The sequence below is a fragment of the Sus scrofa genome, chromosome 5 (assembly GCF_054392235.1).
Source record: "Sus scrofa isolate SSC_HxYL_T2T_F1_AM1 chromosome 5, Sscrofa_HxYL_maternal_Yorkshire_Landrace_v2.0, whole genome shotgun sequence".
NCBI classification, from domain to species: Eukaryota; Metazoa; Chordata; class Mammalia; order Artiodactyla; family Suidae; genus Sus; species Sus scrofa.
The window spans coordinates 16,456,849-16,472,639 of NC_139387.1; the positions used below are offsets into that span (position 1 = coordinate 16,456,849).

At 44.2% G+C, this 15,791-nt stretch overlaps 1 long non-coding RNA gene across 2 annotated transcripts in view; it reads right to left on the reverse strand.

The window, feature by feature from the left end:
* Positions 1 to 15,791, reverse strand: part of LOC106507478 (uncharacterized) — a 232,755-nt gene that overhangs the window by 85,117 nt on the left and 131,847 nt on the right. Inside the window, exon 1 of one of the 2 annotated variants that reach the window (XR_014803153.1) lies at positions 203 to 344. The exons of the other annotated variant lie outside the window; for it this stretch is intronic. This is a non-coding gene — a long non-coding RNA (uncharacterized LOC106507478). Of the gene's footprint in view, positions 1 to 202; positions 345 to 15,791 lie in introns of those variants that run through there. 2 annotated transcript variants of the gene reach the window in all.

Consider the following 15,791-nt stretch of genomic DNA (forward strand, 5'->3'; position numbering starts at 1 on the left):
CCACAGGAGAACGCTGTGTCCGCGGTGGGGACAGCCTCACACACGTGATTCCGGCGGGGGCGCTGCACCCAAGCCGGGACACTTTGTACCTCCCAGCCCCCATCTCTTGCTGCCATTTTCCTCCCCAACACCCTACCCAAGTTTCTTCATCAAAAATTTGATTTATACATGTCCCTGAATTTCAGCCTGGGAAGTGTATTACCTGCATGAGCTTAAGCTTGCCATTCCGCTGACAGCGCTCAGAAAATCCTGGGTTCCAGTGCCATCTATTTGGTCATTCTCTACTTCCTGAGCAGAGCCCTTTCTCCATGCCAGGTGCTATGCCAGGCCAACGGCGCCAGACCACGTGACACACACCCGGCTCCCACCCGTGGGGCCCTCGCCATTAAACGGGGGCAGGAGTCACATCCTAAGACCTGGCCTGGTCCTGGGTCATTTCTATGTGACTCACTGGACTTTGTCCTTCTCTGTGGCCTGGTGTTGTCCTCCAGCTAGAAGAAAGAGGACTGCCCCAGTCCGCACACGACAGCCCCCAGGGAACAAGGGAGGGGCTCTCTGGCTCTCCACTGCAAGCAAAAATTTTCCATTCCCAGAAGCCTCAACAAAATATGTCCTCTGAGCTCATCGGTCCGAGTGGGGACACCTGTCCATTTCGGAACCAATCCCACAGGCTGAGAGACAGCAGATGACTGACACAGACTTGATTTCCTTAAAAAAATTTTTTTTTCTTTGCAACCAAAAAAAGGCAGAACTTGCTAGTAAAAGCCATTTTCATTGTCAGATTTCCACCAGGGCTTTGTTGCTTTATTCAGCTGATTCCCCATGACCCCCATTTTCACCATCATCATTGTCTAGAAAATGGATATTTTAAACAAATCAATCACGAAGGAGAGAATGAGAAAATCTATGACGACTGAGTGAGAGATTTCTTGCGGCTAGAATTTTGAAATTTCTCATTTCCACTCCATTTTGGACCTCATCCTGAAGACAACGGGATGTCATCAAACATTTCTAAACAGAAAGTGATATATAGGCTCTCCCTTATAGTCCAATGACTCATGTGGGTCAAATCTGACAGGAAGCCAGCGTGATTAAGGCGCCTTCGCGGGAGAGCAGTTTGCATCCGGGTAAGGCAGACTGTCTTGAATAATAGGTCTGCCTGCTGGCCGTGTGGGGTGATGGGCACTTACCACTATTGGCCTGAAGGTGCTACCCTCTTGGGCGGTCACCTCCCCCAGCCCAGCCGCCTCCTCTGAGACCCAGTACACACTGGAGACTCACAGTGTGAAGGAAGGGATGACCAACCCCTGCTTCTCTGCCAAAAGGAAAAGGGACTCTTCCCTCACCGTTTACAGGGGATTTTCGAGTAGCCAAGTAAGGTCTGACAATGCTCCTTTTGGATGGGGCAGGCAGGTTGTGAAGGGGATTCAGACGTTTGGGAAAAACTTCTCCTCCATGGCCCTACCCTACCACCCGGCCAGCTCCCTACACACCCACATCTGTCACAGGGAGCTTCTGGTACTTATTACAGCGAAACTTTCTGATTTAGGGACTTGCCTGACTCTGTTTTCCTGGCTATTTCCACCCCCCCACCCCACCCCCCGTTGGGATAAATTGAATTTTAAGAAATTATTTGGGAATGTTCAGATTTCTAGAGAGCAACATGAGGTTCATGTAAGTGCCTGGACAGACTGCTTTAAAGTATTCATCTCTATTTATTTATAAAATGGAAAGAGACTTACAGGTTTCAAAATCAAACTTATGCTTACCAAAGGGGAAACATGGAGGGGGTAGGGATAAACGAGGCATTTGGCATTAATATATACACACTACTATATATAAAATAGATAACAAACAAGGACCTACTGTATAGCACAGGGAATCATACTCATTATTCTGTAATAACCTACCTGGGAAAAGTACCTGAAAAAGAATGGACATATGTATATATGTATAACTGATCCATTTTGCTGGACACCAGAAACTAACACAACATTCTAAGTCAGCTCTACTCCAACAAAACTATAAAGAAAAGAAAAGAAAAGAAAAGAAAAATGAATGAATGACTAAACAAATAAACGACTCATCTCCCACCCAAAGAAGACAGCTGGGCGGGTATCAGAAGCCTTGAATTTGAGTTTGGTCCCCCTAATGCCTAACTTTGGGACTTTAGGTTGAGTTCCTTCTATTTTCTAAGCTTTCCATTTCCTTAGCTGTGAAATGAAAACAAAACCGCTCACTTCAAGAATTCACCGAGATAAAATATCCCAAACCATGGTCCACTCTCTTTAGTTGTCTGAGAGGCCTACTCTCTTCCTCGGCAAATCTCTGTTTTCTTACTCGTGAAGTGAAAATAAAATGATCTCCCCGACTTGCTGGAGAGTAAACAAGATACGGGGTCGTGGAAGCCTTCTGTCAACTGTGCAGCCTGGGGCACTCCTGAGCCTGTGGTTACCAGGATGACACTTGAAAGAAAGGACCCACCCAGGAGCACCAAAGCAGGGACGGGGCAGGGATGAGCAACGTCCTCAAGCATCAGTCTTACCAAGAAGCCAGATGCTCTGTTGCCTCCTGCAGCCAATGTAAACGGCAAAGGTTCTCTTTCCGGGAGTGAAATTTTGTGGGCCCTTGGCTTCCAGGCTTATTCAACTGCAGCTGAGGGGACTCCGCCAATGGCTCTCGATGGCTCTTCCCAGTCAGCTGAGGTTTGCTAATGGTGTTTTTTTGGGGGGGATGTTTTTTCTTTTGTAAAAACAAAAAAAAAAACCCCACAATTTTAAAAAATTCAAGACAAAGCTTCCCCTCCCCACAAGACTTCCTGTCCATAACTAAAGCCATCTTCCTAAAATTAGCAAAGTGTTCCTTTTTGCCACAAAACAACAGTTGCTTTAAAAAAAAAAAAAAAAAAGCTATTTCCTTTTTGGATGAGGATTTATGTACAAGAATGAGACGGGGAGTTGGGGCTGGCCTTGTTACATCCAGCTTCAGCAGTAGCCTCTGCATTTGTCCAACCTTGGCCTGTTAATGGGATTATGCTGCACTCATGAAGGCAAAGGCTGCTCAGAGGAGAAAACTCACATCAGTCGAAACCAGATGCTTGAATTCAGTGACTCTCAGGCTCGAGTGTCCATCAGAACCTCTCAGAAGGCTTGTTGAAACACAGTGAGCTGTGTCCCAACCCCAGAGTTTCTGGTCAATAGGTCTGAGGTGGTGCCTGAGAATGTGCATTTCTAACAAGTTTCTAAGTGATGCTGATGCTGCTGGTCCGGGGACCGTATTTAGAGACCACATCTCTCAATAACAGTCTTTGGTCCCCAACAATGTTTTGAGAGAGGAAGCCATTTGGGCCAGGATCACTGAAGGCTAGGTGACTTCTGCTCTCCTGGTCGTGGAGGGCCTGGCTGCACAGTCTGGGTGTTTGCATGTGATCCTGGTGTGGCCCTTTCAGGCCATGAAGGGAGTGCTCATGTCACTTCTCTGGCTGGTCACTTCTCTGGCTGTGTCACTGTTTCTATTATGCTCCAGGGAATGCTCCTGTCTTTTCTCTCCTCTTAGGAGGTTGTGTGAGAATTGTTGGGAAACAACGCAGCTTGGGGGATCAAGCAGATGAATTTGGATATGACACCAGATTCCTCTGCTTACTGCTTACGGCTTACTAGATGTGTGATCTTGAGCAAGTGAAATAACTTTCTCGGGTCTGTTTACTTGTCACCAACCATGAATAATAATAACACTCTATGGCAGAGGTTTACAAACCTGGCTAAGGTTCTTCTCTTCTCCCAAAGCTTTTTCCCCATGGCAGTCCTCCTTCTTGGTAAATGACCTGTCTACCCCACCAGCTGTCCGAAGATCCCTATGAGCCACTTTTGTCAACTCCCTCTCTTACTTGCTACACGCGATCCATCCTTCTTCCCAAATGGACCTTGGCCTTGAACACTTCTCTCCATTTTCATTGTCCCTTCTGTGCCCACCAAGCCATCATTAACCCTCAACTCAATGACAAAAAAATAATGTTTGGAATTCCCTTTATGGCTCAGCAGGTTAAGGACTCAACATAGTCTCCATGAGGATGCAGGTTCAATCCCTGGCCTTGCTCAGTGCCTTAAGGATCTGGCGTTGCTACGAGCTGTGGTGTAGGTTGCAGATGCGGCTCAGGTCTGGTGTTGCCGAGGCTGTGGCGTAGGTTTCAGCTGTAGCTCTGATTCTACCCCTAGCCTGGAATTTCCATATGCCAGTGGTGCAGCCACAAAAAGGAAAAAAAATGTTTGACGTATCTTACCAGTTTCCAGTTCATGTAGAATAAAACATAAAACCCAGAGCATGGACTACGCAGGGCCTACAGAGTCTTCTGTCCCTGCCTATAACTCACTGTTCCTTTGACTCTTGAAACTGCTGGCAAGGAGCTGTCCCGGGATCCTTGAGTATGCCAAGTACTTTCCTGCTTCAGGGCCTTCACACGTGCTGTTCCCTCTGCCCTGTGTGCTTCCCCCAGCCGCACCCCATTGTTTTTCCAGGCATACTCCTGGGTCAGAGTATTTATACCTGTTGTTCCCCTGCATCCTTCTGTTCCTAGATCTTGCAGTGGATCTCTTTCACTTTGTTTCGGTCTGCTCACATACCACTTCCTCAGTGACGTCTAAAACATCATCCCTAACTCCATTGCTCCTAGTCCCCGACCCTGCTTAACTTTTCATAGAGTCATTGTAAGACACTTACACTTACTGGGGACCAACCATACATCCATAGGCTACATCTAAATGCTGTAGCAACTGAATCACTTCTTGGTGATCAACAACACAGGGCTTGGTTGTCTCATCTCAATGAGAGCGAGGTCATTTAAGGCATCCCTTTATGTATGCATCTAACCATTAACCCAATCGTTTGTGCTCTCTGCAAATACTTATTGAGATCCTGCTATAAGTCAGGCACTGTGCTAAATGCTAGGGTCAGAAAGATGAATAAGACAAGGTTCCTGCCTTCAAGGTTCACTGCCCGGTGATGAGAAAAACCACATTCAGCATACTGCTGAATTGAAGCTGTGTACCGAGTACAAGGGGAGCTCAGAGGAGAAAAATGGACACGTCGGCTATTTTTCCAATAATGACTCCCCAGAGAAAGAACTTCTTGAGTAACTTTCCTTAAGGAGAGTATGGATGGTGGTGAAAGAAAGATAAAGTGAACAAGAGTTTAGAAAGGACTGGAGTTCCCATCGTGGCGCAGTGGTTAACGAATCTGACTAGGAACCATGAGGTTGCGGGTTTGATGCTTGGCCTTGCTCTGTGGGTTAAGGATTCGGCGTTGCTGTGAACTGTGGTGTAGGTCGCAGGTGCGGCTCGGATCCCGCGTTGCTGTGGCTCTGGCATAGGCTGGTGGCTATAGCTCCAATTCGACCCCTAGCCTGGGAACCTCCATATGCCACGGGAGCAGCCCAAGAAGAGGCAAAAAGACAAAAAAAAAAAAAAAAAAAAAAAAAAAAAAAGGTTTAGAAAGGACCGAGGGCCACTTAGCATGCAGAGTTTAAAAACATGTGCCCTGGAGATGGGGGACCTGGGCTTGAGGACACCTCTGCCACTCAGTAAATATGGATATGATCTAATGCTACCAAACGAAGCCATGAGAACTGAAGAGATAATGCTTGTATCTAATACAGTGTCCAGTTCAAAGAACCTGCTCAGTACCCTCTACTTGTGCTGCCGTCAACATTCCCCCTTACCTGCTTTGCACAGGAGTGTACTGCTTAAACATCAAATGGGATCTGAATACGAGATGCCTGTGCAGGCCCATGAGGACAGAAGGGGACTGATCTTAGAAGGAGCAGAGTCCAGATGCTGAAAGACTGGGCAAGTCGGGGCTGTGATCAGAAGTCACCTGGCCTTTACGCATCCTCGGGTGAATAGCACCAGCCATGGCAGTGACAGCTGAATGCTAACTGTCCTCTGTCTAGACTAAGGGGGGCCAGTCTTGCTCCGAACAATGCTTTTGTGTAGTGTGGGTGGTCTATAATCCTGGGACATTTTCAGCTGCAGCCTCATCAGTCTACTTTGGTGGTTTGTATCCCAGGTATTGATCTCCTTGGGGGAAAATGAGTCAGCTTGGCATAACTTCTTTTTTTGTAATTTCTGACCCTGGTAAGTTTTGAAGCATGCTATGCCTCTCTACCAAGATTTCTGAATTGTCTGAGAAAAATCTATGTATATATAATAGTAATAATAAATACTATTATTTACATAATAGTATTCATATTGTTAATTATATAAAGTATTATTTATGTAATAATAATGTATGATATTATGTCATATATTTTATAGTCATAATACCTAATTTAGTGGGGGCTATTCTGTGCCAGGAACTATATTATGTACCTAACATATATTTTTCCTTTAATTCTCACAACATCCCTATGAGAGGGGTGTTCCTGGATGAAGAGACTGAGGCCCAGGGATATTCAATCATTTGCTCAGAGTCATACAGTTGGTAAACTGTGGCACTAGGGTTAAATTTAGGCAATCTTGCTGAAGGCTTGCTCTTAATTTTTAGGCCATCATTTATCTATGTCCTTACATCTATATGAATATCTGTCTCTATATAATTATACCAAGTGTTTGTAAAGCTTGATATAGTGCCTGATACAGGGGGAGCTATCATCAGCACTACTCTCTACATAGCTAGGTTTCTGACTTTATTCCCTAGCCTTGGGCACTATAGCAGGGAATGGATAGGAAGACAGAGCTACCTGAGTTCAAATCCCAGCTCTCCTGCTAGTTGTGTGTTCTTGAGTGAATTCACTCAGTGCCCTCATCTTAAATTGCCTACACGGCTGTTATAATGATTGAAGGACAGTGTTTGCACTCATGTAAGTGTGTGTGCACAAGAAGATGCTCCTTCAGTGACCACTGCAACGAGGGGGCAACTGGGGGGGGGGGTTGTTTGATCTTTGGGGGTCTCACACATGCTCTGACTCAAACTTGAGAAACGAAGGTAAGTCATTTCAATCCCCTCCACCCATACCATCCCATGGGAAAGAGATGTGTCAGGTCAGCCACACAGATGCCCCCAGCCTTTGAAGACCTGAGCCAATGGAGATTGAAAGGACGGGCGTCCCACTGGGCAGCAGTTCCGCTGAAAGTTCACACTGCTGCCCATCTGAGAACTTCCTGACCAGGCGCCCTGGTGTCAAAGGGATCTGAACCTCTCCTTGTCTCCAGCCCTGATAGTGAATTGTGAGCAAATGCTTGCGTTCATGAGACAGCTCAAGGCCTCAATGGGCTGATTATGTCCAGGCATCTGAAGACAAAGCAAAATGGAACTTCAAAAGGCCTAGGAAGACCCAGAATCCCCTTTCAGAAGTCAGCAAAGTTCAGTTGTTGCTACAATTCCCACAATGGGCTCACATTTTGGCTTTGAAATAGCAGCTCAGATGGCAAATAAAATTCTTTAATGTATTTAAACTTGTGATGAGACGGTTTCATCCCCGAACTCTTGCTGGAAAAGAGTTTCTTTTTGTAAATTTATCTTTTTCATAGGGACGGTTTCTCTTTTGAAGGCCAGTGCTCCATTTCCATTACAGCGTGTACACCGCTTTCATAAATCCGTGTGTGCATATACATATATAGCTTTCCTGCCTAAAATGAAAGGAAAGGGTGAGGGATTGGAAACCCTAATACATCTTTTTTTTTTTTTAATTATAAAGAGGATTGCATGTTCCTTGGATTTTGAAAAGGAAATACTTTCTAGCTATTTAGCTTGGCAAATCTAAGAGGAAAAGGTGCATAGACTCTTCGGAAAGGATTTTTTAAGGAAGGAAAGGATTTTGTGAAATAGGTTCTAATAAAGGCACTTAGGAAATATAACTCAATCTAAAATATATTCTTAAACATATCCTTCCTGCCTATTTATTCTTTTAAAAATTCTTAATGTATTTCATTTTCATACCTGGATACATGCAATTCACTCTTTAGGGGGTGAGATCAAGAGGATGTTCTGAAGGGAAACATACCCTCATGCTGTAAAATAAAACACAGACACAGAATACCGTACAAAACAAACACAGAGCTTAGTGAATTATAAGGCTAACACTCACTCAGATCAAGAATTAGAAATCTTCCAGATATTCCAGAAGCCCTTCACATGCGTCTCCTTCCTCTTTCCAAAAATAACTGCTCTCTTGACTTTGAGAGTAATCAGGTCCCTATGTCTCCTTATGATCTCGTTACCCAAGTGCACATTCTTAGCACTGACGTTTATTCTCACTCACTCTCCAAAAGGTGACAAATTTTAACTTCTCTTTGCATCTGTTGGTTTTCCCTCCATCCCCTGCTCTTGCTTTTAATTTACTTGGTAAAGCCCCTCGGTGGTTTGACCTGTGGCATTTTCCTCCTGTCTGGATTTTGCCCATTGTGTACTCCTGGTCCTGGCCAACACGTTTCTCTGTCCTCGGCATTATCTACCAATCAGAAGCTGGATTCAGAGACGGATAAAACTTTAACTCAGTCCTTTTGGCAAGACCGTAGGAAGTGGCATGTTATTTCGTGAGATAGCATATGTCTGGTTGTCTCTCTTTTTGTGATGTTGACAGCCACGGAGGCTCAGGGCCTAGACCCATAAATTCTCTGGAGACTGAAAAATGGTGACATTCTAATGCTACATATCATTTTACTTTTTAGGGGGAACAATTCATAGAGAGATGCTTCTCTCATGTATTATTTGGTTACCCAGTGGTGTAGTGTATATATACAAAGACAAATACTTGATTCTTTCCTTTACTTACCTGTTTTCAAGATAATGAATTGGTTCTCTACGACTCTCTAAAAGTGACTGATTCAATTAAATATATATCACCAGAGCTCCCACCGTGGCTCAGCAGTTAACGAACCTGACTAGTATCCATGAGGTTGAGGGTTCAATCCCTGGCCTCACTCAGTGGGTTAAGGATCCAGCATTGCTATTAGCTGTAGTGTAGGTTGCACACTGCTATGGCTGTGATGTAGGCCAGCAGCTACAGCTCTAATTGGACCCCTAGCCTGGGAACGTCCATATGCCTCAGGTGCGGCCCTAAAAAAAAGAAGACTCTGTGTGTGTGTGTGTGTGTGTGTGTGTATGTGTGTGTGTGTATCTCATTATGAAATCATTATTTTAAATATATTTACCAGGTTTAAGTACATCACATTTCCTATCTTTATTCAAACTCAAGCTGTCCCCTTTCTGGCCAGTGGAGCTCTCTTAAGATTGACAGCTGTCCTTTTGACATGACCCCACTGGTCTTTGGCAGCATCTTTTCTATTTGGTAGGATAAGATGCTCTTTGGTAGGCTCGTCTTGCCTGTTTCCTATGCCAAATTTGAATCAGCTATTTCTCTAAGAAATCCTGGTCTCCTGTGGTAGGAAATGATATTTGAAGATCACAGTCTAGATACTATAGATACTTACTGCAACTAGAGAGTCATGTTGCTAGATAATTTTCGTGGATGGCATTTAGGAAATACATATATATTTAAGTATAAAATATCTTATAAATTCACAATAGTGTTTCAAATTCAACATCAGAGTTGCACGATTTTTACTTAATTCCTTCCATGCCATGTCTTCATACCTTTCTTCGATACCAAAAGCCTTGGGTCTCAAAGACACAGTGAATGAGAGAAGTACAATATCCCATCAGTATTCATTTGCTTTATCCCCACATTACACAACTACACACACCAGTCAAATAACACACTAATACTGCCACTACCAATTACAATCACTAAAAAGAGTTGTTGTTTTTAAATTGGAGCTTCCCTTTCACTTAGGATGTATAAAAGCCACAAAAGAACACAGGTCCCACCCTTACAAAAACAACAAAAAGCCATATAACCTACAAAATCTTACGCTCCTTAGCCCATCAGAGATCTGAGGTCTCAACATAACCAAATAACTGAACTCCAAAGACTGACAAATCCCTCTGAGGAGATACGGGCAGACAAAATGTTTTCCCTCTGGCAGAATGTGAGAGGAAGAAATGGGAGCCATAAAAGTGGGGAAATGTTAACAATTTCTTAAACGTCCAGTGTGGGCTAATAGGCGGGACAGTGAAGGAGTCCCAGGTACGGGGAAGCCATGAGCACTCAACGCTGCTTTTCCATGGGTCTTCACCGAGTGTGTATGAGAAAGACAGAGAGCAGGAAAGGAGACCTGAGAGCGAGCTCCTCCATGGGGAGGGTGAGCAGGTTCTGCCACCATGTGAAGGAAGAACAGGACTTCAAGGCGTAACCCATGCACATGCCGGGCCCTGCATTACGTGGTGGTGATCCGCTGCCACTGCGAGACAAACAGAAAACTCCTCCCTACTTCTAGGCAGAGGGTGCTTGCCGTAGGAGAAGGGATGACAAACAAGCCCTCAGCGGCTGTACTGAAATTAGGATCACCCCTTGAATGCTGGAGAAGGGGCCAGGAAACATCATGCTCAGGATACTGTACGGATACAAGGCAGAGGTCTGCTGCCACGGCGGCAGCTCACCCTCCTCCAAGACCTGCTGCCATCACGAGGCAGTTTGAATGCACCACGGCAGAGAGAGGGTGGAAGTGCTGCGGGAATCGGAAAAAGCGTGCACTTTTTAAAAAGTTTTTAGACCATTTACACTTAAGCTAATTATAAATGTAGTTGAATTTGAACTTGTCATTTAAAATGTGCTATTCTTTTGTATTCTGCTGTAAAATATGACCCAAAAGTCTGAAGGTAATCTAATTTTCTTTTCTGGATAAGTTACTAGCTAGTTTTGCCTGGATGCCTAAGAGATTTTGTTCTTTTTCTGTCCTTCTTTTTTTGGGGGGCCATGCCCATACTCAAACCACAGCAGTAACCCAAGTCACTACAGTGACAAGGCTGGATCCTTCACCTGCCATGCCACAAGGCAACTCCTGTTCTTTTCATTTTTTATTTTATTTATTTAAATTTTTTTTTGGTCTTTTTGCCATTTCTTGGGCTGCTTCTGTGGCATATGGAGGTTCCCAGGCTAGGAGTCTAATCGGAGCTGTAGCCGCTGGCCTACACCCGAGCCACAGCAATGCGGGATCCAAGCCAAGTCTGCAACCTACACCACAGCTCATGGCAACGCCGGATCCTTAACCCACTGAGCAAGGCCAGGAATCAAACCTGCAACCTCATGGTTCCTAGTCGGATTTGTTAACCACTGAGCCACGATGGGAACTCCTGTTCTTTTCCTTTTAAATCAAGCAATATTTCTTGTTATTGCTCAGCCTATATTAATAATTGCCAGTATACAAGATACTCTTTCAATGTGAAGTTTCAAATGTTATTAAATTTCAGAAAAGCTCCTTGAATTACAGCTTTTATAATTTGTTCTGCTACTTTGTTTTGGTTTTCATCTCAGGGGATTCTAGTTATTTATACTTTTTTTTGGCCACCGTGGCATATGGAGTTCCCAGGCCAGGGATCAGATCCGAGCCGCAGTTGTGACCTAGGCCACAATTACGGCAACATCAGATCCTTAACCCACTGTGCCAGGTTGGGGACTGAACCTGGGACCTAGCACTCCAGAAAGGAAGAACTCCTGGTTATTTATATATTGGGTCTTCTTTACCTATCTTCAATATTATATAGAAACATAAATATTTATAAAATATAACTATATGTAAATATAAATAAAAATATTCTCCTGAATACTTTACAGCTCTTTCTTAATTTTTTGATTTAAAAATGTTTCTGCTGGAGTTCCCATTGTGGCTCAGCAGGTTAAGGACCTGAATTGTCTCTGTGAGGATGCAGGTTCAATCACCAGCCTGGCTCAGTGGGCTAAGGATCTAGTGTGGCATAGGTCGCAGTTGTGGCTTAGGTCGCAGATGTGGCTTGGATCTGGCGGTGCCATGGTTGTGGCACAGGTTGCAGCTGCAGCTCTGATTCAACCCTGGCTCACAAACTTCCATATGCTGCAGGTGTGGCCATCAAAAAGAAAAAAAAAAAATGTTTCTCCTTTCACCTTCTCTTTCTCTTAAAGCATTAGTTGTTGTGGTATTTTGTTCTGTGCTCCTTATAGCTTAGTCCTCATTCCTCAGATGATTTGTTCTTTTATTTTGAATTATTCTCTCAGCTGTTTTTTTCTAATTATGATTTATTTGTTCTTTCATGTCTTGTATTACTTTCTTAATGTCTTTTAGTCATTTGGAAATAATAAATGGAAATGTTGATTGGTTTTATGAACATGTCTTTCTGGCATGTTTTCATTTTTCCATAGGGATATTACATACGTCTTAATCTCCTTTTTCTTAAAATAACTTTTTATGGAATTTGACCTCCATAGTTTCCTTTTGCTCATTTTTATGTGAAATTGGTTTCTTGTAATTTTTAGAAGACGGAGCCTTTCTTCAGATAACGTTTTTAGCTTCATAGAGCTTACTCTCTGTAGTTTTTATGTAGTATGAAAAACAAAGATTTTCTTTCAGAAATTTCCTGGGATTTTTTCCTTTCTCTCTTTTTTTTTTTTTTTTTTTTTTTTTCCCCTCACACTCGTGGCATGTGAAAGTACTTGGGCCGGGAGCTAAACCTGCACCACAGCAGCCACCTGAGCCACAGCGCTGACTATGCTGGATCTTTAATCTGCTGGGCCGCACGAGAACTTCTCCCCTCTATGTTTATCTGAATTTCCTCTTTCCTCATCACTACTGCCTCTGACCCACGACATCTGATTCCACTCCTAGCAGGTTCTCCTTAGTGCGAGATCTTAACCTAAAAGGGAGAAATGGCTGTCAGTTTCAAGATTTCATAGGGGCCGGACTGCCCCAGGATGTCCAGGTCTAACTGTGACCTCACCCCTCTTCCAGTGAGCAAAATCCTACTGGAAAGGCCCTGTTACCTGCTGTTCTCAAATGACCCTCCTGTGCTTCTGGGTGAGGTGAAGACCTGTTGGTTACTTGGGGTTCTGTTTTCAGGTCCTTCAGTCGCCCTCCGGCTTCCTCTGCTCTGCCAGCACAGATGTTGAGTCAATGCAGATCTCATGGTTACTGGCATTTCTCCATCACCCACTACACTTTCGGGTTTGAGGATATACTTTGTCACCCAGGTTCTTGGTTTTTCATTTTGCAAATACAGCCCATGGGTTTTGTCTCTTGTGTCTAGAAGCTCTATGGAAATTTGAGATCTGGGAACTATACTTCCACTGCCACCATCTTCTTATTAAAATCCTTGCCTATTTATTCTTAAATAGCTGCAGAATAATCCCCTGTGAAGCTTTTTTTTTTTTTTTTTAACTCAACATGTTTGATTGAATTAGAACATCCTCTTTTCCCCAGCTAGTTTATGCTTTGGAGTGGGGAGGATTTCCTTCATTCATTCAACATTCTCTAAGCACCTACTGCTGTGCACGAGGCACTGGGGATGCAAAATTGAAGAGGACACAATGAGATCACAGTCTAGGGCTGTCAAATAATGACCTGCATAAAGGAAGGACCAAAGAAAGGACGACCTGGACTGTCAGAGATCTGCAGGCCTAGCTTTTCCGTAGAGAGCAGAACAGGCTCTGACCCTCCTCTTTCACTTACATGTTTACCCCACCATTATTTTTACCATGATAATGGACGTACACAGAGGAGCACTCAGCACAAAAAAGTGCTTCCATGTTCCTTCACTTCATCTCCACACTAAGTCTAGGACACAGTGTTATTACACATGAGGAAACAGAGACTCAAAGAAAATAAGGGACTTCTCCAGGGCTGTCTAGCTCAGAGTAACAGAGGCAGGACCTAAACTTTGGTGACTCTGATTCCACAGTCCTTCTCTGCACTGCGGCCCAATACCTCTGCTGTTTCTCAGAGTCACTCTGGGGAGAACTGCAGTAGGCCTCAGACCACAAGGACTTTTAGGATGTTCATGACGACAGACCCCAGGGATTAGCTAACCCCACACCCATCTCTAACTCTTTCTCTATTTTCTGCCTCCACTACAGAGGCTGGAATAGGCAAAAGCTCACTTTCCCAGTCTCCCTTGCAGCTGGAGGTGGCTCTGTGACACTATGAGATGTAAGTCTGGCCATGAGATGTAAGTCTTTTCAATGCTATTGGAAAATGTCTTACTTTTCAGGACACGCGTGGCATGAGGCTGGTCCTACCTCCTCACGCCTCGCTCTTCAACTGGATGTGGAGGTGACGTCTGGTGTCAGGCAGCCTTCTTACATCCATGAGGAAAATAAAAGAATCATTCAGATACTGGCCCTGAACCAAGGTTTCCATTTGAGAAAGTATGAAAACAGTGACAAAATGCCCCTCTACATGTTCGATCCATCACTAGTTAAGTGTACCGATACTAACAACCAGAAGTGTTCCTGATATACTTATTTTTTATATAAGGACTTTTAAACCTTTCCTCATGCTAAGGACTAGGAAGTGGTTAAAAGCATTATCTTAACTATAAAAAAGTAATTCAGATACAAGTGGGCCTGGAGTTCTACTGTTGATGCAGCCACTCTTTTTGAATCCTGCAGTGTTTAACTTCATAGTGAGCCTCACTCAAGGCAGACCCGTGGCTACTGTATTAGAGTCGACATGCACGTGGTCTCTGTTTACTAAAGCATTAGCAGAAACATATACTGAAATATATACCACCATATAATAGGTACCAGATGTGTTATTATATTTTTCTAAAGAGAGAACAAGATAGCTGGAGGAATAAGTAACCAGACAGCGCTTTCTGTCAACTTGATGGGCTTGGTGGTAACTCAGCAGAGTGAAAACAAACCAAACCTAGGAGTTAAAAGGCACTGGGCTTAACATCCTGGTTACTCCATTGAAATTCAACAATGGATCCTTGGGTCTTCCTCAGGGCCAGCTTACCTGTGCTACCACCGCTCAAGAAACCTTACGCCTTGCTGGTTGTCATCCCCATTTTACAAACATTTAAAGGAAGGTTAATAGACTATGGGGTCCCTGGCCACAGAGAATAAAAAATGGAATCCCAGGCTTCCTCCGAAGCCCATGTGATTGCATCTTTCAAGTATTTCAAAAGCAATTATGATGTCTATAAGCAGAAGGCGAGGGGAGCATTGTTTTTACAAAGCAAAGGCTCTTCTGTGGCAGGGAGGAAGCTTTTTCTGGGTGGTTCCAGTAAGTGGACCAATGACATTTGGTAAGTGGACAGGCACCAAAAGGCAGGTTTTGACTCCACCATCATCATGCAGAAAAATCTCTATTTCCTGCCAGCTGAATATCTGGCCACATGGCAGTTATGCCTCTAGGTGATAAGAATAAAAATAAGATTCTTACGTATCTCAGAAGGAAATGAAAATCTCCCTGGGGGGATAGAATCCATACAGACAAAGTGACCACCCACCTTTCTTCGTGTGGGGCCATGTACTGGATGACGGAGGTTGCCAGGTGGCCCATTTCCACACCTGGAGTGAACAGAGAGAAAGGCGAGTGTCCCGCCAGAGCCGTGGCATTAACCCTCCCTCACACTCTGCCACAACGCATGGGGTGGATATATGAGCCATAAGAACAGGCCTGAGGGGCGGCCACTGCAGGAGGATAACCACCAAGCCTGCCGCAGTCTTCCACACACCAGACAGAGGGAGAAATGCACACGCATGGTTCCAAGGACAACTTGCTCTTTGCAGAGACTCCTGCAGGATTCTTCAGATTTGGGAACCAGTTACCCGTCCTGTGGACTTTGCTCCTGGGTCCCATAAAGGGGCATCTTGAACAGGTGGACTAGACAATCTCCAACTGCTATATGTTTTAAGGCAAGTGAGAAACTGCTGGCAGATGCTGTAGGTGCTAGACTGTGGTTTGTGCTTAACATGTAATGCA